The sequence below is a fragment of the Triturus cristatus genome, chromosome 2_2 (genome assembly GCF_964204655.1).
Source record: "Triturus cristatus chromosome 2_2, aTriCri1.1, whole genome shotgun sequence".
NCBI lineage: Eukaryota > Metazoa > Chordata > Amphibia > Caudata > Salamandridae > Triturus > Triturus cristatus.
The window spans coordinates 598184641-598209032 of NC_140582.1; the positions used below are offsets into that span (position 1 = coordinate 598184641).

The following is a 24392-nucleotide window of genomic DNA, read 5'->3' on the forward strand; positions in this document are numbered from 1 at the left end:
CGCTGTTCTCAAATCTGACAACAGCCCGCCTTTCAATAGCAAAGAGTTCAAGGAGTTTCTTGTTTGACTCAATATCAAGCATCAAAGGAGTGCACCTCTAGCCTCATGATAACAGTGTTGTTGAACGATTTATGGGCACCCTCAAGAGAGAGTTTCAGTGAGCCTCAACGGAGGGAATCAATATAAAACAAGCCATGTGTCAAGCCTTTCGGGCCTATCAATCAACTCCACACTCCACCACTGATGAGAGTCTTGCCACCTTGCTATTTGGTAGAGCCATTGGAAATAAGCTGCCACAATGGATATCGGAATGATCAATAAACATCTATAAGGTTCATGTCACAGACACTTCTCAAAAGTGCTAGATGAAAACCTATGCTTATCAGTGCCTCGCGCCTAGGAAACGGTCTTCAATTAGGGGGACTGGGTATTGGTCAAAAAGAAACAGAAATCTTGCATTCTGTTTGCTGGTGACCCAATGAGATTTGTAAAGATCAAAGGACACATGATGACCTCACAACGTCATGGAAAGTCTATCACATGGGACTCATCCCAGTTTCAACATTTGTCTTGGTGTGCATCTGGTCCTGAGATCGTGAGTGAGGCAGCCCAGCCTGAGCGTCCAGAAGAAGAATTTGAGCCTATGTCATTGGTGACTGATCAATGTACCCCTCAACTACCTCATACCACCCAATCTGGCAGACCATTGTGTGCACCTTGATGACTTATTAAGGAAATATGATGTTAATGGTTTTTATACTTTTGATTTAACAAAGGGGGAGATGAAGTGTTTTTAGGATTAAGAGCGTTAGGACCCTCGCGGTTCTGGGAGGACTTTAAACAGGAATTACACCCGCTGCTGGGAGGTGTTAACGTTTGGTTTTAAAGTCATGATGCAAATCATGCAGCGTGTGATCTTATGTTGAAGAAAAAAGATGTCTGTTAGAGAGATCAATGTGTGGTATATTTAATTTGGATGCTTCCGGGCTGGCGAGGACGCTACATTTTTCAGCTTTCTCAGCAACTGTACTGCATGCAACTGATTGGTGGATAGAGTCACGTTTCTGGAGAATTGGGGTGTGAACCTTGAAGTCTACATATTCATCCTTCCATTGGTCCAGTCTGCCAGCAAAGTTCCTTTACTGACACAAATATGTTTCCCAAAGTATCAGCTCTTGTGACTAGTTACATCTCCGCAAAAGAAAAGAAACAATGTTCAAATAAACATAAAAAAACTCCATTGCAAGATGGCCACCATCCATGCATATGCATGTAAGGTACCCATTCTGGAATGGCTAGGCTTTGCCAATGCTTGTGATACAATTGAACAAACACTGGCTAAGACAGTGGTGCGGTCATAAGGTACTAGGAGGTGGCAAGTGATAGTAGCTGTCAGGATGGTGGCAGGTCCTGAACTGGGGTGTGCAGGAAGGCTGAAGTGCATGAAAACTGTGATGAAGGTAGTGAGAGGTTACACAGATGACTATTTAAAGAAACATATACATTTCCACAAACCGCCATGGTTTTAATGACTGCCCACTTAGCCAATGGCAACTCATAATAAAAATCCACGAGCCAAAGGCTGAAGGGGTGACTGACCAAAAGCACACTTTCTGTCTGTATTTATATATGTAAGTATGTATGCATGCATTTTGTACTTTATTGGTAACTTGTGGGCGATAACTGAAACATACCATGCTGTTTGCAGTTTGAAATGCATGTATTCATTGATTTGCCCTTAAGGGAAGTCAAGTGTCACTAACATTTAATAGTAGAAAGACATTTCAGCAGTAAAAATAAGCCCATCATTGCCATTATAGGAACAAGGTCTAATCGAGGTTCGTCTTGACAATGGTGCATTGAAAATCCCAGTGAAAATCCCAGATGGCTTTGCTAAATAAATAGCTGCATTTAACTGCTTAAGTTCAAAGCCTTTCCAGATTTATATGCAGTAAATACATTCAGCATCGCGTTTGCCTTAAACTGTAAGTATTTATCGACCTATTTCATTCAACGCATTGCATTGTCATTTACAATACATTTAGTTTTATAGATTGTAATTTTGCAACAGATAAATGTTGTCCTGCCATAATTTTATGTCGCAACTGCCATGTGAATATTGTGCATTTATTCTATGATTCAATTGGATGGTCTTAATAAATGTTCCAAGAAAATTGCTCTTCCTAATGAAAATAATAACTTTGCGTCCAATTGTTAAACTCAGAACAATTCCTCTATTGTATTAATTGGCTTTCTTGTCACCTCAGATTTTTTTTAAATAACATCACTCTTCCTTGTCAGGGCTCTGCTGATCATTTGGAAGGCAAAATTCGATCAAAATATTTTGCTGGTGGTAAAAGGACTTCATTGACTACACATCCAAGCCAGGATAGTGGATTACCTTGGTCAGGGATGCCACGCTGTTGCGCTGCTGCGCTGCACATGTTTTGATTTTACGTACAACTTTTAAGAGAATTACCGTGTGTGATTTTCGTACGGGGTGAACTTTTTAGAATTGCTTACTTTTAGTCATCGCCGCACTTTATCTGGGCACTCTTCCGCTTGGTAAGTAAAATGAATAGAAGATGGCGGCACTCGGGGTGTGCAACGTTCATCAAGTGAATAAAGTAAACCAATGGTAAGTATTTTAGGGTGCCAGGAAATGGTCCCTTCCGGCCGGTAGGGACTAGAATTTGAACAACAGACGAAGGAGTGCAAGGGGGGCTTACACTGTTTCCAGGGGCACTCCGGTTGGAGAAAAAACTCCTAAATTCTAATTACATCAGTACATTTCGTATAGTTCAAACACGTGTAATCGAGGTAATCATGCTTGAAAGGTCGTTTATTTAGTGGGTCACATATTAAATCATCATAGTAACTCCTTTGTGAAACGAAGCATTAAGGAAAACGATTTAAACAACATCCATGGATCTATGCATTATCCCTATGCATTTCGGGCGGAGCCCTTCGTCAGGGGATAGCGAAGAATCTGCAAGTAAATAAATCGATATCAGGAAGGGGATCTCGCAACCACAGATAAATACAACGTTCTATGTGGGTGAAATGAAAACATGCATGTCTAAATTGACGACTGAAAAAAAGGAAAAGAAGCGAAAAATGAGCCAGTGTCGACCATATAGTGTTGTCAGGAGTTAAAGAGAAACCCGAAGTGGGTAGAAAAGAATCACCGTGTCATAGATGAAAAAAACCGGAAAGCACCCGATAGATCCGAGAACCATTGCGTGCGCGTAAAGTTGGTGACAATCGGAAACTGGAACTTCATCCATTTACCGTTATATCAGCAAGGCTACTACTGTGTATGTATACCACCCAGAGCCCATTTTAAGATGGCCGCCACTTTCGAGTATTAGTGTCGTGTAAGCTCACGCAAATTTTCGGCTTTCATCCTCACCCGAAACATTGGATTAATGTTTCACAACACTTTCCTGTGTACTTTATGATGTTTCTAACTTGATTGAGTATTTACAGATACGACATTTCCACCCACCCACAATTTCGTTAGTCCGTCTTTTACTTTCACGGTAGTTTATTTCCTTCCGCATCACCCTCGTTTGTTCACCAACCTTTGGCAACACGGCGCTTGGCGCGTTGCGACTCTGACCCATCGGTAAGCGTTTTTCCTCCTCACCCTTACTCGTATGGCTATTTCTTTCACTGGCACTTCACTAAAATTCCACCATTTGAAGTTCCAGTTTCCGATTGTCACCAACTTTACGCGCACGCAATGGTTCTCGGATCTATCGGGTGCTTTCCGGTTTTTTTCATCTATGACACGGTGATTCTTTTCTACCCACTTCGGGTTTCTCTTTAACTCCTGACAACACTATATGGTCGACACTGGCTCATTTTTCGCTTCTTTTCCTTTTTTTCAGTCGTCAATTTAGACATGCATGTTTTCATTTCACCCACATAGAACGTTGTATTTATCTGTGGTTGCGAGATCCCCTTCCTGATATCGATTTATTTACTTGCAGATTCTTCGCTATCCCCTGACGAAGGGCTCCGCCCGAAATGCAGAGGGATAATGCATAGATCCATGGATGTTGTTTAAATCGTTTTCCTTAATGCTTCGTTTCACAAAGGAGTTACTATGATGATTTAATATGTGACCCACTAAATAAACGACCTTTCAAGCATGATTACCTCGATTACACGTGTTTGAACTATACGAAATGTACTGATGTAATTAGAATTTAGGAGTTTTTTCTCCAACCGGAGTGCCCCTGGAAACAGTGTAAGCCCCCCTTGCACTCCTTCGTCTGTCACTCTTCCGCTTGGGACATTTATTTTCTGGCTTTGGGGGGCTCGTAAGGGTTTCTTGCTTCTTCCCCAGTCCACCACGGCTTGCCGATTGTGTGGAGGGAAGTGAGTATTTTACCTCTTACTCCTCCCTCCCACTTCCTGCCGCAGCTGAACAGGCGGCTCTCTAGTTGTTCCCGGCCCAGCATATTTAACAGCATCCTGGGCCAGACACGCAGCTTACGCACACAGCGTGTGTGCCACCGGCGTGCTGAAGGCGTGCCAAAGGCAAGCCCGTCTGTGCCCGTCCACGCCAAGTTTGCGGCTTGTGCCAGGGACCCTGGCCTATTCATTTTAGACCCGGGTAAGCCCCTTGTCTATTCCTGAGGACAGCTCTTGGAGCTTCAAGTACAGAAGGGGTCCCACTGCAGGTCTATGAACCTGAAGCCTCTGGCTGGTTGTCAAGTGTACGAGTGCGCAAACTGCAAGGCATTTATTCCACTGGGTGTTGCTAGGAATTCCTCTGTTTTTACACGTCAGTCCCATCTCCTGCCCAGGAAGCATTCTTTCATGGGATACCTTGTGAACGCCAGATCCTTGATTAAGCACAGAACAGAATTTAGAGACTTTGTGTCCCCTCGTAAGCTCAACTGGGTTTTCATTACAGAAACCTGGGCCAGAGATTGCTCAGGGCCAGATCTGGTGGAGGCTATCCTCTCAGGGTATGCCTTTTCCAGATTCGATAGGGAAGGGAGGATAGGGGGAGGTTTAGGAGTACTCTATAAAGACATCTATTCGTGCTTTACAGAGGCCCTCACCACTCCCCCAGATCCCTATCAGGCCCTATATTTCTCTCTAAAGGTCCTACCTACCGAACGTTTTGTCGGAGTAATCACATACTGACCTCCTGGACCCAGAGCAATGTTCAATCAGGATTTCAGTAATCGAATAGAGCCCCTTCTGGTAAGATCTAATACCACTCTCCTGGCTGATTTCAATTTTCATCTGGAGAAAACTCTGTGTTATGAAACATAGGTTTTCTTGGAAATCTATGGACTCTTGTGGTTTTCCTCAGTTGGTGAGGAGCTCCACCCATGCAGCAGGACACATTCTGGATGGAATCTTCTCTAATGATTCTAGGATTGAGGTGAAGGATCCTATCCCACTCTCCTGGACTGATCATCATTCCATCAAGAAATTGATGTATCTCACCTAGATCCTAATTTTAAGACCAGGGTGGAGATGAAGAGAAACTTCAGCCTTATTAATAAAGAGGACCTTCTTAATAGACTTAGTAATTTTGACTGTCTCCCTTACCTGGATGTTAACTCAATCTATGATGAGTTTTCCAACTGGCTTTCGGCTGCCTTGGATTTTCTTGCCCCCCTTAAGAAGCACTATGTGGCCAGAAAACGCCCCTCGGCCCCCTGGCTCTCTGAAAGGCTGAGAAAGCTTAGACAGGTATGTCGACATCAGGAAAGGAAATGGCACCGGGATCTTACTTCAGTTGAGAGGGATTTGCACAAACTTAGATTGAGAGAATACAAGCTAGCTACTAATGAGGAAAAGGTCGCTTATTATTCTAAGATGACGGAATCCATAAAATCCCCAAGGGAACTCTTCACTGTGATCAATACCCTCCTAGCCCCCACGGCCTTTGCTAACACCGATATCTCCCAGGATTTGTGTGATAAGATGGCCTGTTTTTTCCAAGACATAACCAAGGACATATATTCCTCACTGGAGACTGTTAATGCTGGAGGAACAAAGTTAGATCCTTCATTGGGTCCTCTGGTAGCTCCTCTGAAGGATTGCCACTTGCGCTCCTTTCCTCCTATATCTCAAGAGGACACTGAGCGGCTTTTAAGTGGAACTAGGTCTGGCTCTCCCTTGGAGCCCTGTCCCCTGAAAATCATGAAACTGGGAATGGAGGCTATTGCGCCACCCTTGACCTCAATCCTTAATGCTGTCATCACCGCCGGCCAGTATCCTACCGCGTGGAAAACTGCTGTGGTTAAACCTCTCTTAAAAAGCCTTCTTTAGACCCTGCAGAACTAAAGAACTACCGGCCTATTTCCCTGTTGCCTGTCCCAGCAAAAATCTTGGAGAAACACTTGAACCTCTATCTTAGTACTTATCTGGAGGATCATCAGCTACTCGATCGCTCACAGCATGGGTTCAGAGGTGAGCATAGTACCGAGATGGCGTTTACCGCTGTTTTCAACAATATTCGACAACAGGTTAATGCTGGACATACCACCTTACTGATCCTTCTGGACCTGACGGCAGCCTTCGATACCCTCTCTCCTCTAAGACTGGCTGGCAGACTCCGGGAAAAAGGGATTGAAGGCCTCACTCTTAATCTGTTCACATCATTTCTGATGGAACGGTCACAAAGAGTTAAGATGGGCCAATTCTTTTCAGCTCCCAAACAGTTGTTCTGTGGAGTTCCCCAGGGATCCTCATTGACTCCTACCCTTTTTAATATTTATGTAGCCCGCTTGCCAGAGTGGTAAGATCTTTCGGCTTAGAAGTGTTATCCTACGCTGATGACACTAAAATCATGATTACCATCACTGAGAGTGTCGAAGCATCAGCTGCAAACTTTAAAAAACTCTATGCAGGCTGTGGCTTCATGGATGGTAGAGAACTATCTAAGGCTCAATCGGGATAAAACTGAGATTTTAATTTTCAGAGACTAACAGGAGATTTGGTCTGAGGCCTGGTGGCCTGATACGCGTGGCTATTGTCCTTCCCCTGACCTCAGTGCCAAAAATGTAGGCATCATAGTGAACACCTCCCTCTCTCTGGGCCCTCAAATAAATAGAACAGTTTCCACCTGCTTCGGGATGATAAGGACTCTGAAAAAGATCTTTCAATTTCTCTCCCTCCCCTCCCGGAAACAGGCAGTTGTGGCCCTTGTGCTTTCTAGATTAGATTACTGCAATGCCCTTTATGTGGGGATAAATAAGTTGCTCCTGCATCGACTTCAACTAGTGCAGAATGCCGCTGCCAGGCTGGTAATGGGCCTTCCTAAATACTACTCTGTGTCGGCCACCATCAGAAGTCTGCACTGGCTTCCTCTGGGTTGGAGAATTGTGTTTAAAGCCCTGTGCCTGGTACAAAGGCCCTTTTACAATATGGGGTCAGAAGGCATTAAAAGATTGTTTCGGAGATATGTCCCCGGCAAGCAGCTAAGATCTGCCTGTAAGAATCTGGTGACAGTTCCCAGGTTCAGGAAAGTCAGATGGGTGGGGAGGGCTTTTTCGCTCGCTGCAGCTATCTTGTGGAATTCCCTCCCTCCTTCAATCTTGGCTCTGGAAATGCATTTTTTGTTTCGTAAGGCCTTGAAGACCTGGCTCTTCACCAGCCTGAATCTGTAAGCTCTTTATCCAGGGGCATCTCTGATCCCTGTCCGCAGCCCCTTGATGCCCCTGGGCTAAGTTTGTGCTTTATAAAGCTTGTATTCATTCATTCATTCATATATAGCAAATTCCGTTGCATGTCTTATAAGTTCCTTCAACTAGATACCCATCCTACCTGGCAATACTTCTGTAAGGACAGAAAAGCCTAGAGTAGGGGGGCGAGGCTTTGATGCCGAAGAAGATGGGCGCCTGCTAGTGAGGCTCTGTGTCGGCTCAGGAGAGTTGTGGCTCCACCGGCGGCTTCCGCTCCATATTTCACTTGAAGATGGAGCCCTGCAGCATCATGAACTCTTGAGACTTTGGCAGTAACATTTTTAAAGAAAGAGAATGTGGGTAATTGCTGTTACGGCGGGCGCACTTCTTCCTTTAACTCGCACCCGCCATTTTAATTTACTGCCGCTCTGTTTTTTCGAACACACGGAGAGCCATTCGGTTTATTTTACCGTGCGTCTCCTCTATACTAGTTAACCTAGCAGTCACCATAATTGAAATAATTTGGGTGACAGAATTTGCTTCCCGGCCTAATTCCATGCTTTATTTCACATGGTATTTAAAAGAATGAATTTTTTCTCTCCTGCATTATGTAGTTTTTAATCATATTTTTTTTCCAACCTAATATCTTAACATTGCCTACGGAAATTATAGTTCTATCTTTGAATGTATCTGTTTGAAATAAATGTAACTTTATATGGGGAGAACAAAGTCCTTGCGTCGCAAACCCATCGATACTCCACCATCAATACCCTTAGAAGAGTTTAATCCTTTTAGTATCCTTTCAAGAGGCATGGAGGATTTTTACGGTAATACTACTTCTCCTTCTATGGGAACTATGCTTAAACAAGTTATGTTTTCATGTTGATTTTACCTATTCTCAATTCCTTTGGAAACCAACTAAAATTAAATATCTTGGTTTATAGTTTACATTGTCTATTAAAGAAACAGTTTCTCTTAATCTTAAAGAACTGCATACAACATTGAATTGGCTTATTTCACGTTGGAATCCCCTTTCTTTGTCTTGGTGGGGTCGCTTAAACACTATAAAGATAATACTAGCACCTATAATACTCTTTTATGTCTCTAACATTCCTGTAAAAATACCTAAATTCCAATATACAATAATTTATTCAATCTTGTCTAAATACGTGTGGAATAATTTGAAACCTCGTATGTTTATCCATAAACTTAAAAATCCCAAACATTTAGGAGAAGTACATTTTCCAGGCTTCCACTCATACTATATAGCTTTTTCCATCAAACAATCTTCTTTGTTATTACCTAGTGACCAGACTCCCAACTTACCCTTATGGACTAATATTGAAAAATTCTTTATTTAGCAATTCTCTTTTAAAGAATTTATGACTCTTACACATAGACACCCTTCTTTATCTCTTCCTAGCCTTCATAATACTTGTAACACTTTACAACCTATTACTACTTCTTACCAAGACCTTAAAAAAATGTTTTTACAATCTTCTACTTGGTATAATAAATCCCTCAGGATTAATAATTAATTTATTTTTGGAAAGCTTTGCATACTAGAGGACTTTGTTGGGTTTATCAACTTTTTCATGAGAACAAATGTATTTCTTTTTCTTCTGCTCAAGCACATTTCTCTTTACCCAATTCTTATGAATCTCAATATTATTCCTTAATTTCTTTAATTCAATCAACCTATGACCAATTGTTGTCAGTCCCTACAGCTACATCTTCTTATCACAATATATATTCACTTTTGAATGACTCTCCTTCGGCATCTCAATTAAAGAAACTGATAACCTCTCCTCCGGATACTCGAGCCAAAACGGACATAGAACTTCCTTGGGAAGTCGATCTCCAGACCTCCTAATCTGTTTCTGTTTGGAATAAAATCTGGACTAAAATAAGGAAAACATTTAGGGCACCTAACACTATTCAGTCTTTGTTTTTCATTAACAATAGGCTTATGTTTACTCCTGTTTTCCTGTGTAAGATGAACTCCAATCTCCCCCCATCCTGTTGGACATGCAATGATGTTTCAGCAGACTTGAAACATGTGTTGTTTGAATGTTCTCATACCTAAAACTTTTGGTTGCAGGTTTGACAGCAAATCAATAATATTTTTCACACACATACTCCTTTTCACTTTATTAATCTGTTCCTTGGTAGTGTTTCTGAAGATTGGGCTATACAATCCCATAATTTCCACAAAATTGTTTTATTCCTGGCAGTTGCTTTTTAGCAAATTACTAAGGCATGGAAGGACGGTACTACAATATCTTGCCAGGCCTGGTGGTATGGTGTCTGTTACAATCGCGTACTTGACAGAGCGTTTGTAACTCCAATGTCCCTAGCTATCAAACTTTTATGGCTACCCATTTCTAATTTTTTAGATATATCTGCAAACAAGACATGTCTTCATGTTCCCCAGATTGAAAAAGTGCCCAAATCCCCATGAATTGTGTTTAGCAGGTTTGTATGATAGTTATCAATTAATTCTCAATTTATTTTTACACTCTGTTATTTACTTATACAGTAGTTAAATAAGAGTTAACGTATACGATTGTTATTCTTTTTTTTATGCGCTATATATTAACTTGATGGTTTCAATTATAGATTTTATCTTGTATGTAATATATTGTGTGTTTTTCTATTATTAATAAAATCCTTTCTTAAAACTAAAAAATGAAAAGCCTAGAGTCAGAACTCACTCTTCTTACAAACATCTGTCTTGAACAATTCACTGGCTAGAAATGTGCCCTTTAATGGCACTGCAACCAAACTCTAGAGCTCTATTCCACCATCACTCACTCAGGACTCAGCTGGATCTGCTCCACTTCCAGAAGCTCCCTACAACTTACCTGGCTGTACCCTACCTGAACATGCTTTCAACCTCTTTTTTGATAATACATACATTTGTTGATTCATTCTTCTTACAGCCACTATTCCTGCATTGGGTGTTGAATGGTTATTTGAAAAAAAGCACACACATGCCTCCTAAGTTATAACAGAAATATATGAAATGAGAGATGAACTAAATAATACAATTATTTAATGTTTCAGGAGCATACCGACATTTCGTTTTTAATCACAGCTACTAATTCTGCATGTGTTTTGGTGCCTTTATGTCACTATTACACACCCCTATTTGTAGTTCGAGCCTAAACAGTGCTTGCACTGTTAGGAGATCTGTTGTATTTACCTTGTGGAGTCTGACTCCTTTGTTGCTTAGGATTGGCTTTCGTGTGTGTCATTTAGAAATGAAAGTGTGCTAATGGCTGATGCTTGGTGCATGTCCCACCTTTCCATGCAAGATAAACCTCATGGAGTATTGCGACAGGAATGAGCAGGGACGCCTACCCTGCTTGAGTGCTTTTAAGTTCTTTTTGTTTGTTAGCTTTTGCCTGAATGCGCTTTGGCTACAAAACACGTTCACCCGATGTGAGAATAGAGGGGTTTTATTTTGTAATGTAGTTGTATTTTTTTTGTTTGCTGTCCTTGTCTGTGTCTTTTTTTTATTGTCTAAAAGTATTTATTGCATATTTTGTTTGGTTTTATGTAAAAAAGGCTGTTACGGTCCTTTGGCGCGCATGTGCGCTAGTTACTTTTACACTGTATATCTGTTATTATTATGTCACCAAGAGATTAGGCATGCACGCTTGTTATTATTTAAGGTTGTTCATCTTGACCCATGTTGCCCAAAGAAACTTTTTTGTCCTCGGATAATTGCCTTGTGTAGTTTTGCTAGCTTAATATTCAACACCAAAATACGTTGACTTGAAGCTGCAGTTTATTGTATTTCCTCAAATAAGAACTAAAGTGTCTTCCTCTTTAACATTACTGGCCAGCTAGGAGCCTTTCCTCTTTACCTCAAGTGCCGCCAACATAAACAAAATACACTTTTGTCTGCCAGAGAGGAGCTGGCTTCTCTGCTATTACTGAATCTAGTGCTTTCAGTGACCTCAAGTTCCTATAGGTAGTTAGTGTAATTTACCGAAATAATCTACAGTTGTCCTTTAAGAGCAATAAAAAGGATGTTTATAATCAGTTAATTCACCACTGTTGAAATGTAAACCCTTCCCTTTAAAAATGAATAGTTGTGAGGATCGAGATGAAAGTATGCCATTGCTTAACTTCCATATAGGTTGTCTGAGGAAACTGTCAGTAACTCATTCTGAAAGAACCCACCTCTAAATGTGTACAAAAATTACATCTGGTGCAGTGCTTAATTTGTAAAAAAAATAAATAGATGCCGTTGTCCTCATCAGGAGGCTACTGAATCTTGCACAAAACATTCCCTCTCCCAGCGCTGCCAATGGCAGTTCCAACACAATTATTAATAATCACACTCCTACAAGTGTGACAATTTTGTCTGTTCTAGGCATCCAGAGCTATAAGAATTGATTGGGTGACAGTCAGTAGTAATTTTTAATGTACATTGAATTGATAAACAACTGTTGTGCTCATCTTTAAATTAGAAAGACAGTGCCACCAAGTGGCAGACTGCTACAAGCCCTGGTGTTGACAATTAAGTGCTGGTGTCGAGCACCGGAAACCACCGTCTCAATTAAGCACAGCAGTTCTTGTCCATTGTCAAATGGCTAATCCTTGCTAAGTGGTCAACAGTTAACACTACCCTGTACTTCCTGGGTTCAGATACAGGCTATTATCTTCTGAGCCAAGGTCGTTAACTCTAGCAGCCGTTGATGTGAATTCCAGCTGTTGAAGAGTGATGAGTGGCAGAATTGGTTGTAAAATTATAATGTATGTATTGTGCACACCTTTTAATATGTAAGTGTTAACCCAAGAATTACACTAAGTGATATTGCGATTTACCATTTCACTACTGGTACATTATGAGACAATGACCATGAATTTAGATGCAGCTAGTTAAACACAGCTTTACTTGCGTGTTACAGTCCCAGTTCTAATATGGCAGCCATTGATTTTTAGCGACTAACTGTTTAGTAGTGAGTCCTTTGTTTAGTTCACCATACAGAAGATGCCGTTTCCACTAGAACAGTTCAATTTCAAATTTCAGGATTTTATGACTACATACATCTCGGGCAATTTTAACAGCCCTTTATCTGCTTTCCCAGCACCCTTCATAACTGCCCCGTAAACGACCCGACCTTAAGAGGTGCAGCACACTGTGTTTTATACGCTTCCACCCAAGGTATATTTAATGCAATGATGAATGTTACATAGAGGCTTCAGTGTTTGTAACATGAATTTGACAGGCGGTTGTTATTTTTAAATCTCAGATTATAGGCAACATTGATTGCTCTACTAGAGATATTCTACATTTTCTTCGTACACATAGTGCGTACATTCTTGGAATTTATCTGAACATCTTGCATGCCTCTCTTTGGTGGTACTCCTTAAAAATAGAAGACACGTGCGCAATGCTGGTTTGGTAATTCTCAATTTGTTTCTATTATTCTAAGATTCATTCTATTCAGCAGTGTCATTTGAGAACTACTGAATTATTTTTCTGGATTAGTGTGACCGGTTACTCTCTGTATGGTTTTCCATTCTGAATTTTTCCTTTCTAGCTGTGTCATCTGAGTACCACTGAAAGTTTTCTTGTTTAGAGGGTCATGTATCGTTGTTTTGGCATCAGGACGTTTCTAGCTAGCATGAGACCTAGAATGCATGTATATATTTTTCAAGCTTTTGGTTATAAGGAATCTTATTTGGAGTGACACTTACTCCCTCTTTATTGTTCTTATAGATTCCTTTACAGTGGCCCCTGAAGAAGGGATAGAGATCCTGAAATGCCTTTGGCAACACATACGCACCTGGAAATGTAACCTTATGTGTTAAATAGGCCAATCTATTAATATTTCTACAAAGTGTCATGATCATGTTGATAATTCAGACAAATTATTGTATTTTCTGACATGTATGTTAGATACAAAGTGACACAATTCATAGAATAATTTTCACATTAAAAGTGGAAATTGCTGTTAATGTATAAATAAATTGTAAGCAACACAGCATTATCTGTATAAAGATTTATTTTGATATATTCACAAGCAGTGCGATCAGGTGATAAGGGGCCTTTGTCACTTATAATATAAAGAACTGGTTGTGAGCCAGTTTTCACCTTGCAGCACAAAGTACATCTGTATAGTTACTTTTCCACTCAAGTCATCAACAATGTGATCTAACAATTAAATGAAAGTTTGAAAACTAAGTGAAAAATAACTTTGAACGACTATATTACATTTTGTTTGGTAAAACTATCATATGCAAAATGTAGCTGAACCTGAAATAGGTGTTAGACCTCCAGTCAAAATGTATACATTCTCAGTAACATGAACAACCATGTTTTGTAGTACTTACACCTTTTCCAAAAAGTGTATAATGCCATTGTATTGAGAATTGCAGTGATCCAGTTTTGCTCCTGATGATTCTGGCTTTAATAATATGTTGACGAATCTCTAATATTTTGTACTGCTCCATTACTTTGGACAATATATGTGGTATAGAACAGAGCAAAACCTAATGTTTCATCCATAATTAGACGACACTACAGATTGTACTACAGAAAGGTTAAAATCCTACATATCCATAATTAGACCACGCTACAGATTGTACTACAGAAAGGTTAAAATCCTACCTATTCTCCTAAAATGTCCCGTTAACTGCAGAATAATTTGTGTGCAGTGCTTCAATTGTAACTATATAAGCGCCAGGGCACTCTACAGGAGGCTACTACAGCTTGCACAACCATTGCTCCTGCCAGCGCTGCCAATGACAGCTACAAGTGTGACAACTCAGACTTTTCCGGGCCCCCAAAGCTATAAGAATGGCTTGGGCAACCTGTATTAGTCGTTTTAATGTATATTAAATTAATAAACAACTGTTGCTGTGCTCATCTCTTAGATAAACACCGCCACCATTTGGCAGACTGTTGTAAGTTCCTGTGTTGGAAATTAAGTGCAGGTGAGAGCACTGGAAACCACCCGCTCAAATTAATCACTGGTTGTGTGTCATCTGTGTGAAAATGATGGCCAGATTTACTAAATATATGTGCTGCTCTTGCATTGCTAAATCTCTTGCAGTCATCCAATTTCATGCTACTAATAGGCACAACAGCTTTTTGCATTGATTTTTGTCCACGGCATGGTGACAAAAATATATCTCAAGTCTTTCTAATAAATGTATATTGGGCATTTTAGGGTAGAAGTACTGCAAATTCTTTATACAACTCACACAAAATTATCTCAGTGAAGCAAACTCATACAAAGTAACACTAATGTTTTTTGACTTGAAAAAATAAAGCAAGCTCAGATTGGGTGCAAAAATCAGAGCTAACAACACCAGTATATAAAGGAGCATGAGACAACACTCAACACATTGGACAACAACCATAGATATAGCCTTTCTGCGAAGTAATCTGTGACTATATCAACTTTCCCCTTGAAGAAGAAAGAGAAAGGAGAGGATCTTCAGGCAGAGAGTCAACTTCCTTGATCAGAGAGATAGAAATATCAGCAAATTTTACACACTAAACAAATACATTATCATCGCCTCTTTTCAACAAAATTGAACCCACTTTGGAGACCAAGGCTTTCAAGTAACATACTATGCCACTCATGTGAAGCTCTTGGCAGTACTAAAACTACTTAACTGTGGGCGTCTCAGAACACATGCTAATGTGGCAGGTACATCACAGAGGACACTCCCTTCAGTTCTACCATCTGTCCTGGACACCAGTCTCAAAATCACACCTCAGCAACACCATTTCCTAAAACCTGGACCTAAACAGATAAATAAAGCAGGGATTCTACCAAGCAGCACAATTTGAAAAGGTATTAGCCGCATTTGAATGTATACATGTGAATTTGGTTCCAGTGGTAGCCATTGCTCACTTCTACATCAATAGGAAGCATGCTAATTAATGTGGAGGCTATGTGCAATTCCAGGTGCTTCTTCGCTAACATTGTAGCTAAGCACCCTGGGCAGGTGCATGACTGCTACATTTTCCGCCACTCCACCATCAATCACCAGTTTGAGAGTGGGATGTTTGGAGGTGGTCTGTTGCTTGGTAAGGTAACTTATTGTTTTACTTATTGATAAATATATTTTTGAAATTGATTGGTATTTTAAAATAGAAAACAATTAATTTGTATGCATATACATACCTACCTTCCATGGCTGTGTCAGAATAAGGGTGTGCCTATGTTATTGTATAATATCCCACATATAAATGGTTACGATATTTTACCTTTTGATATGTTGGTCCATGTTAAAAAAAAATTGTTTTCTTTGTCATTTTATAAAATATTTTTTTTATTATCTAAATGATCATACTAAAACGAGTAATCCCTAAAAAACATGAAAATAAAAAATAATACAAAAAATAATGAAACATTTTTGTTAATATTTGAATGGACTATGATATTACTATACTTTACTATGATTTACCGGGTAGCATACATAAGTCTTTCTTATGGTTAAAATAATCTTGCACCCCACCATGTACGTTTACTCATCCATGATTTCATTGGAAATGTTGATGTGTATCAATAATGTCATAGAATATGTCATGAGTGATATATTATGTGAGGTAATTTGTCATAAGCCACCTACCTGGATTCCAGATGATGCCAATGGAAAGTTTATGCCAGTACCTATTCCTCCCGAGACTTGCCCTCGGTATACAGGAGGAGACACTACTCTGGTGGCAAATCCCAGGGGGAAGGGCATTGGGATGGAGAGAGCTTATAGAGTCAAAGATGCTGTGGCTCGTCTACTCAACAGCAAGGTATCACCTCATGAAAGCTTTTCAAATTTCAACCAACCTTTAGTTTTGTTGTTCTTTTGTTTTCATTTAGATTGTATGCAGAGGCTCCTTTATCACTTTCTTTTAAAACTGTAGTGAGTATGATTTCAGCATCAAACCCACAAGCAAATTTGGCCCAGATTCGCTTCACCTCTCTGACAGAGCCATGCCAAAAGTATGTATAAGTTGAACAAAAACACTGGTTACCTTTGTTTGCAGCACCATGTTGCAACTGAGCTCAATGCGTTGTAAAATCAAGTCTGTTAATGCGTCCGTCCTTTTCTTCTTGTTCTTTTTTCCATCCAGGAGTGAGACTAATGCAGGACATTAGGTAGGAGCAGGAGGATCCGGGGAGCTGGCACGACAGAGTCCTGGAAGCCAAGAAACAGGTAAGTGGCAGGCGAAGAGGCTTAGCAAAGGGAAAGAGTGTGGATAGTTTATAAATAAGATTGCTTTAGAACATTCATAAAGGTCACATTCTAATTGTTTGCAATAAAGATCTGGTGCAGATAATTAACTTGATGAGGCTGCCTCTCTAGAAGGTGTTTTAGAAGGCTCACAAAAATGCTTAAAGCAAGGAACAGGTGTAGATGAATAATTTGGTGAAGTTGCCTTCTAAAAGGTGTTTTAGAATGTTCTCAAAGGTTCCGATCTAATTGCTTTTAGCACGGAACAGGTGACGGGGATTATTTTTGATGAGGGCTGTCTTCTAGAAGGTTCATCTATGCCGGTTGCTTGTTATTCTGGTGGATTTTCTGGATGTTTCCATGGTGCCTGAAACCTGATCTTGCATATACATGGTAAAACATTTGTATAAGCTATTAAGCCTTTCCAAACAAACCCGGCACACCAACTGCAGCTAGCTATTACCAACAGCATGTAGTATGGTCAAAAGTCAGGGTACAAGATGTTTGTAATGTAAGTGTTGGGAGAAATTATATGAGTCATGCTGGTATATTGTGATAGTCAAAAAAGGTGAGCTGTAGCAGGAATCCTGACAAAATTAGCAAAGCGTGGTGAGGCTGTGAGTTCTAGTTACTTTAGGGCGCAAGTTATAGTTACTTTAGAAACAAGAACTGGTGAATTTGTGTGTTTTTTTTTTAAAACTTTATGTTGTTACTGAACATTTCACATAATTATAATGTTACTTTAACCTTTGGTATTTCCGTAAATTTCAAGGATATTTTTCCATTATGTAATATTTTGCTGCCATACTTAAACCTAACCCCCTGCATGCAGCCGGGCCATGCTTCCAAACCCTCGCAAACAGTCAACCCCAAGCTGCACACTGCCTTCATGAATTACCCTGTAGCAAGGTATTTTAGCAATCTGCATACTTGAGAATTTGAAATGTTGAAATGTTTGCTTTTGATGGGGTGGGAGTATATGTAGAAAGGTGTTGATAGCGGAAAGTTCTTGCAAAAAATTGAATCTAAATCGTTATTGAATGGAATAGCATTGTCCCTGCAGGAGTATATGTAGCTGAAGAATCATCTGTACACATTGATTAACTAGGATTTTTGAATTTCACTTATAAGGAACTAGTCTTCATATCAAGACCTTGTGGCTATTGATAATAAATCTAGAACAATGGACATCCCTTTACAGTATGATTTTAGTCTAGCATTACACTATACAAATACATACCGAGAAATGCTCACGTGGACTAAATATTGGATGGATGAATTATTTCATTTGACTATAGGGATCAAATAGATTAGGTATGTGGCTGCCTGGGTCCATATGATAATTAGGATTGCCTTTAGGAATTACATTACAGGCTCAATACCTTATGCCACAGAAATGTTGAACATGGTAATGAATACCAGACACAGAGTTGAATTTCCTATTTAAATAGAAATCCATTGAAAGTCATTTAATGATAGGCTCAAATGTTTTAAAATGTGAATTCATCTTCTGAATATTGGTTTGCTACTTCTTTAGGTGTTATTGCACAATACAGAAATCAATTTTTATATAGAGTAAATCTTGCAACGACAAACGACAGCAGATACACAGAAGCATAGCTCCCATGTCTATGCTTCGTTTGTAGAAAGGATTATGGGTAATTTGTCTTCTATATTAATGAAGAACCATTGTGTTAACATGTGCTAAATTATATTTGAATCTTTATAAATTCATCTGACACTAATTGTAAACGTGATTATAAATATCTATTATGTGCTATGTTGTGAATAAAATAAACACGGAAGTATGTTTTCCATTTTCATCAACCAATGGGATCATATGTTTAGAGGAGATGTTATTTTATGTTAAGGGATTTTTGGAGCACACACGTCACCTTTACAAGGGTATTGTGCTGACTAATCCCATCTTGTATGGTTTTAGTGCTCTGCAAATTCTGGCAATCAGTATTCCTCAATCAAATCTTCTCTATATGATTCTGATGGTGTGAGTACTTTTGTAGACATTTAGATGTCTCTTCCTTAACTCCCTGTTAATTTGCAATTATTGATATTGTATCTTCTGAAGAAACTGGATGACCTTTTAAAAAAGGTCTCCTTTATCTCATCAAATACCCTTTAGCTATGCACTACCAGAAAAAGTATGCAAATAAATGTATCACTCAAATATTTACACACTGTGTATGTGTGTATCTTTATTGTGTATGGTTAATCAAAAGCATTACAATTTGCAAAAGTGTTAAACATGCAAGACAAAAGAAACTCTTTCATAAAGGAAGAGCACACTGATTAAAATAGTACAGTACAGCTAGGACGATTATTTTGATGCCGTGTCACTTCTCTTAGAGGAGCAAAGTACTAGTAAAAGCAGAGCCTAATAAAAATGATAGAAACATCAATACATGAAATTAAAATGCAATCGGTCAAATTTGCCTAGCTCAGAGGCCATGAAATGTTTTTGGAGAAGTACACATCACTGATCTACTAAGAAGAGATGTTTCACAAGCGCTAGTCCATAAGATATAGCAGCAATTTGTTCCTTAAAATGATCGTCATCAGAATTACATCACACTAAAATCATTTAGCATATCACTTTAGCTCTGAAGATCAAAGTGCCAGTACAAGGAAGGACCAAATAAGGCAGTAACGTCATCAATACATTCAGTAAAAAAGTGCAATCTGTCCAGTTGGGCTAGCATCAAGGCCCCCTAAAACATTTGGAAGAGATAAACCTCACTGATATACTTGTAAGTGATGTCCCACAGGTGCTAGTACAGAAAATGTAGCAGCAAATTATATATAAAAACAGTCATCATCAAGGTTATATTGCATTGAGGTTTTAGAGACATACAAAGACTGGAATGCGGCAAGTCCAGCAAGCCCCTTATATGCAGATAGTAATGGCAGCTGGTGCAGGGGCAGAGTTTTGGGCATTTGAGCGGCGGATGCTTCAGTATTAGTACAATTGACTGGGTGCAGTTTGCTTGCTGCAGTTCAAAGGAATTTTACAGTTTTAATGTTGAGAGGTAAATTTGCTGGGTTCAGGCTGGCGATGACTTCTTGCCAGCATGTGCGCACCCCTAGCCGGATAAAGTCACATCAGAGAAGAGTTCTCCTGTGCTGCATCACTTGAGGAGAAGTGCATAGGATGTGACTTAGAGTTTCTTTACCTTGTCTGCATAGGCAGCATCTAGTGGTGGTGCCAGGGAGGAAAGTGAGCACGAAAGTTCCACTCACCCATTCTTAATGCCACAAGCTGCAGTTTGATCCATATGGGATAGGGGCAGAGGGTGTGGCACTGCTGTTTAAGTAAAGAGTATGAATTTATGACTGACCACGTGTGAGACTGTTTGCACAAAGTTGTCATGTCTTCCAGTTTTGACAGTTTTTGCACTGTGTGGGCTTAAAAACGTGTTGTGAGAGGTGTTTATTCCAGGCTTTGGTTAATGGGAATTCAAAGAGCCTCATGGTGTTGTTTGTATGATAATGATTTTGGGTCGCAACACTCAATTGCTCAGATTAGGCCATGCATGGTATTAGGTATTAGGTAATGCCTGTCTGAGCACAAACAAAAACAATTATCAGGAGAATGTATGTCTCTAATTGACTTCTATTGAAGCAGAGGCAATTTCAGGTGAGACAGTCAAAATAACACCTTTTTTGCTTCAAAAATCGTGAGTCTCCCGCCTGAATAGGGTTTATTGGCATGTATGGAATACAGCCGAAGAAAACTTAACATAACCATTACTTGGTAAAGTAAACTTAATGGGACCTTTGCAGTGATGGATATTTTCATTCCTTTTGCTATTACCTATGATGTTATCGGAATAAGCATTAAGAACGGTGCTTGCTACAAACGCTCTACAATTCTAATAAATACGTTTAGACTCTCAATATTAAAGCACTCCATCCCTGCAACAAGAACACCAATTTTGAAAAAAAAAATCTAAAGGTACAGAGAAAATAATCTCCTGACCTTGTTTATCTACTGGAGAGAAGGCCATCTGTCTCTACTCAAGATAGTGCTTTAGTAACTCTGGCAGGCGGGCTAGTGTAGTACAGAGTTTGCTACTCTCTTGGGAACATAAAGCAAGTTTGTGAAAAAAATAAAGTCACAAACCTGGTAAAACCGCAGGCTGGTGTGCTTTTTCCTTTTTTGGTACTTTTTGTTAGACCTACAACATAGTGAATGATCTAGTTCATTGGTTACATTGGCACAAGAGCCCATGAAAGCGGGTGAGGATGAGGAAAGGTGGTTTATTATTAGCACCGTGTAATAAAGTCACAAACCTGTCTGTGGGGCAGTCAGGCTTATTTGTCAAACTTCTCATTGGTCAAACTTTAGCTCAGGCCTGGGTAGCTGTGGCTTAGAGTAGTCAGGCCTAAACAAAGGCACAGGTGTAAAGCAATAAAGAGCACCAAACAACTGAATAGGTAAGAAAGACAACTCTCAAGAAATCAGACACCCATTTATAACAATAGATTGTATTTTTAATGAATTAAAAGGCACCAAAACAAACAAGATCTCCTGGTGGGTCCCAGAGATATAAATACTTGAAGAAACAATAAATCACAACGTTTTCCTCAACCACAAACAAGCATTGGTAAGTGTCACCAAAATGGGACTTAGAACCTTTTTTGGAACAATTACTAAACTTTGGTAAAATTTTGCAGTTGCTTCCCATTACTTTAGGATATCAACTCCAACACAGAGCAGGTTAGAGGGACTAACAAAGTCCCAAGGAATAGCTATCTTCCAGAGAAAGTAGTCTCCAGTCCAGTTGACTTCAATGGAGTTGTTCTTCTGGAAGGTATGCAGGAGGATGAACATGCTCAAGGATGCTGTGGTTGTCGTTCCAGTGTTGTGGTACCCCCTTGGACCACCCGTCAGTCCATGAACATGGTGGGGTGAATTCAGCGAAAGAGGTACATGTCCCTCAAAGTCTGGATCGAGGTCAGCCAAAACCAGTTGCCACTAGTCTGCTGGTCTCCTGTGGTGACAGAACCAGTGTTTTTCTTCTGTTGCCAAAAACTTTCCTTCTGGGTGACCAAACTGCCGGGCCCAACCAACTCGGTGCAACTTTTGAGCATTGGGACTTGGTCTCCCAGGCTGCACTTCAGCAGTGGTCTTGGATACCAACTCTCCAAGGCAGGCTTCTTTACTTTTGTGGCCTGGCGCTAGAACAGGAAGTCAGCTGAATGACTCTTGGAGTCTCTTCTTCTGTCTAAGACTTAGGCACAGTCCTCTCTTTGCTAGCACAAGGAGCAGCAGGTGCAGTCCAACTTTGGTGGGGCATCTATTTGCCAGGTTCAAGATCAGCAGGGCAGTCCTTCTTCGGTCCTCTTCTCCAGTGCAGGATAGATTTGGGGTCTGGGTGCCAGGAGTGCTTCCTTTATTCCCCGAATGTGCCCTGATTCCTGTGTTCTGCTCACTCTCAAGATGGAAATATCCCACTCTTGTCTTGTAGAGCTTGTTAGCCAATCCTAGTGGCGTGGCTACCTGAGCGCTACATGCCACAGGAAAACATGTCTAAAGGCTGATTCCCCTTTGAAACTCGCCTTTTGGGCCCACACCGCATCTGCCTTTTCTTACCAAGAGAAGGTAACTCCTCCTCCCTCTGTAGTCCCTTTCTGCTGCTTCATGAGGATCATTCATAGCTCTCCTCTGGAGGCCATGAGGCTGTCTTGATACATAGTCTTTTTGTGCAACTGTAAACGGGCACTGGAAAACCTTGGGCCACAAAGTGGCAACTTACTGAAGTTGCACTTCGCCTGCAAGTGGCAATAAATCCGATTTAACCACTAAATCAGATTTAATACACTGATTATTTTGATACCTTGAAGTACTAATCTTAGTAGTCCCATTCCGAAGTTAGCAGAGCTGAAGTTTCAGCATGTAACTCTGCACTCGCCAATGGGGCTACTAGCCTTACAACAGTAAAAACAACAACGTGGGGTTTTCATTGTGAGGACCTTTAAAACGGTAAACGACAGGCCCAGACTTTTAATATAATGCAGCCTGCCTTTAGGGCTCAGGAGGCCTGCTTAAGGGGTGACTTACATGCATAAGAAAGGAAGGCTTGGACTTTTCCAAGGCTTAAAATGGTAAATCAAGCAAGCAGTTTAAAGATACTCTTCCAGCAAGCGATGGCATGTTGGGAGCCATGCTTTTGCTTTGTTGCACCCATCATACCACAACTAGTGCTGCACTCCACAAGAGTCACTTTAACTTACAGGTTCTAGGTACCCCTGGCTCCCTATATTAGGAACTTACAAGTAAGTTAAGTTATGCTAGTTGGCGATAAGCCAAACAATTGTACACTTTTGAAGGTCGGAGCACATACACTGAGTCCAGATTAACAGGGCTCTTGATCGTTTCAGAGCAATTTCACTTGTGCCAAGTAGTCAAAATGTTAGGAAAAGTGGGGGTGTACCTGCAAATACCCTCTTTCCTCGCAGAGAGGAGCTATGCGAGGAATCCTCTTACACAGAATATTCAGAGAGACAGGATGGATCCTTTGATTGGTTGCTAAGTGGTAAGGCACAGGCTCTTTTGTGCCTGCAGATTAGCTTCTGGTAAACCTGAAGTCATCCATCTGCGGCCGGTTTTTCAGTGAGGCAAGCTGGTTACAGGAAAGGGTTGTGGAATAAAGTAGCAAGCAGAGGACTCGTAGGGTTCTGTGTCCCATATAATACATGGTGGACAACAAAGCCTATTTAGGCACGAGCCACCTGTGTGGACTAAAGGCATGCCTTCTACTTCAATTTATTGTGTTGCTATGTGAGAAGAAGTCTGTATCCAACATTGCATAGAGTATTCCAATCTCTTCTGAAATGGTACATCAGTCCACTGCAGTCAGGGACGAAGGGCATACAGAGTTATTTGCCAACCCCTGCGTGAATCATTTGTCTCTTTTGTTCCCCTTCCCTCAAATGCTCTACTATCTAAGTAACACTCCTCTCTCATCCAAGTAAAGGTTGAGTGAACTTCCATTTTGGTTTATGATGAGACCTTTATCTGTAATACCAAATTAATTTGAACATTTATAATTTACAAGCATATTTAAAATACAGTAAAGTGCCATGATTTCCAACAACAGGATACGGGTTGTTTTTTTTCTTAGACATTGCCACAAAAGTACTTTGATTGATAATGAGTCTCGAGTAAGGTAACAACCAATTTCTCATGAAGGAAACATTATAACGTCAATCATGAAAGTCGGAGGCATGGCAATTACATGTTTGCAAATTCGCTAATAAAAGGCGCTCAACTGAGATTAACGGGAGAACAGACAAATACTTCGCTGCAGAGAGGAACCAAACCTAATTAAATTCAAGAGACATGCACCTATTTAGAGACTAAAATTAAATCTATTGAATTCATGATTAGTGCTTATTCCAAGTAAATATATCTTGAAAAGGGCATTCTATTTAGTATATCACATCAATCATTTCCTCCTAGATAAATACTTCGAATATTATGATTTTTTCAAAGGTACAAACTATATTTTG

At 40.1% G+C, this 24392-nt stretch overlaps 1 long non-coding RNA gene across 3 annotated transcripts in view; it reads right to left on the reverse strand.

Moving 5' to 3' along the window:
- LOC146862564 (uncharacterized) overlaps positions 1-24392 on the reverse strand; it is a 342103-nt gene that overhangs the window by 313666 nt on the left and 4045 nt on the right. For all 3 annotated transcript variants that reach the window (XR_014978481.1, XR_014978483.1, XR_014978482.1), the window contains exon 2: positions 16663-16826. This is a non-coding gene — a long non-coding RNA (uncharacterized LOC146862564). The remainder of the gene's footprint in view (positions 1-16662; positions 16827-24392) is intronic.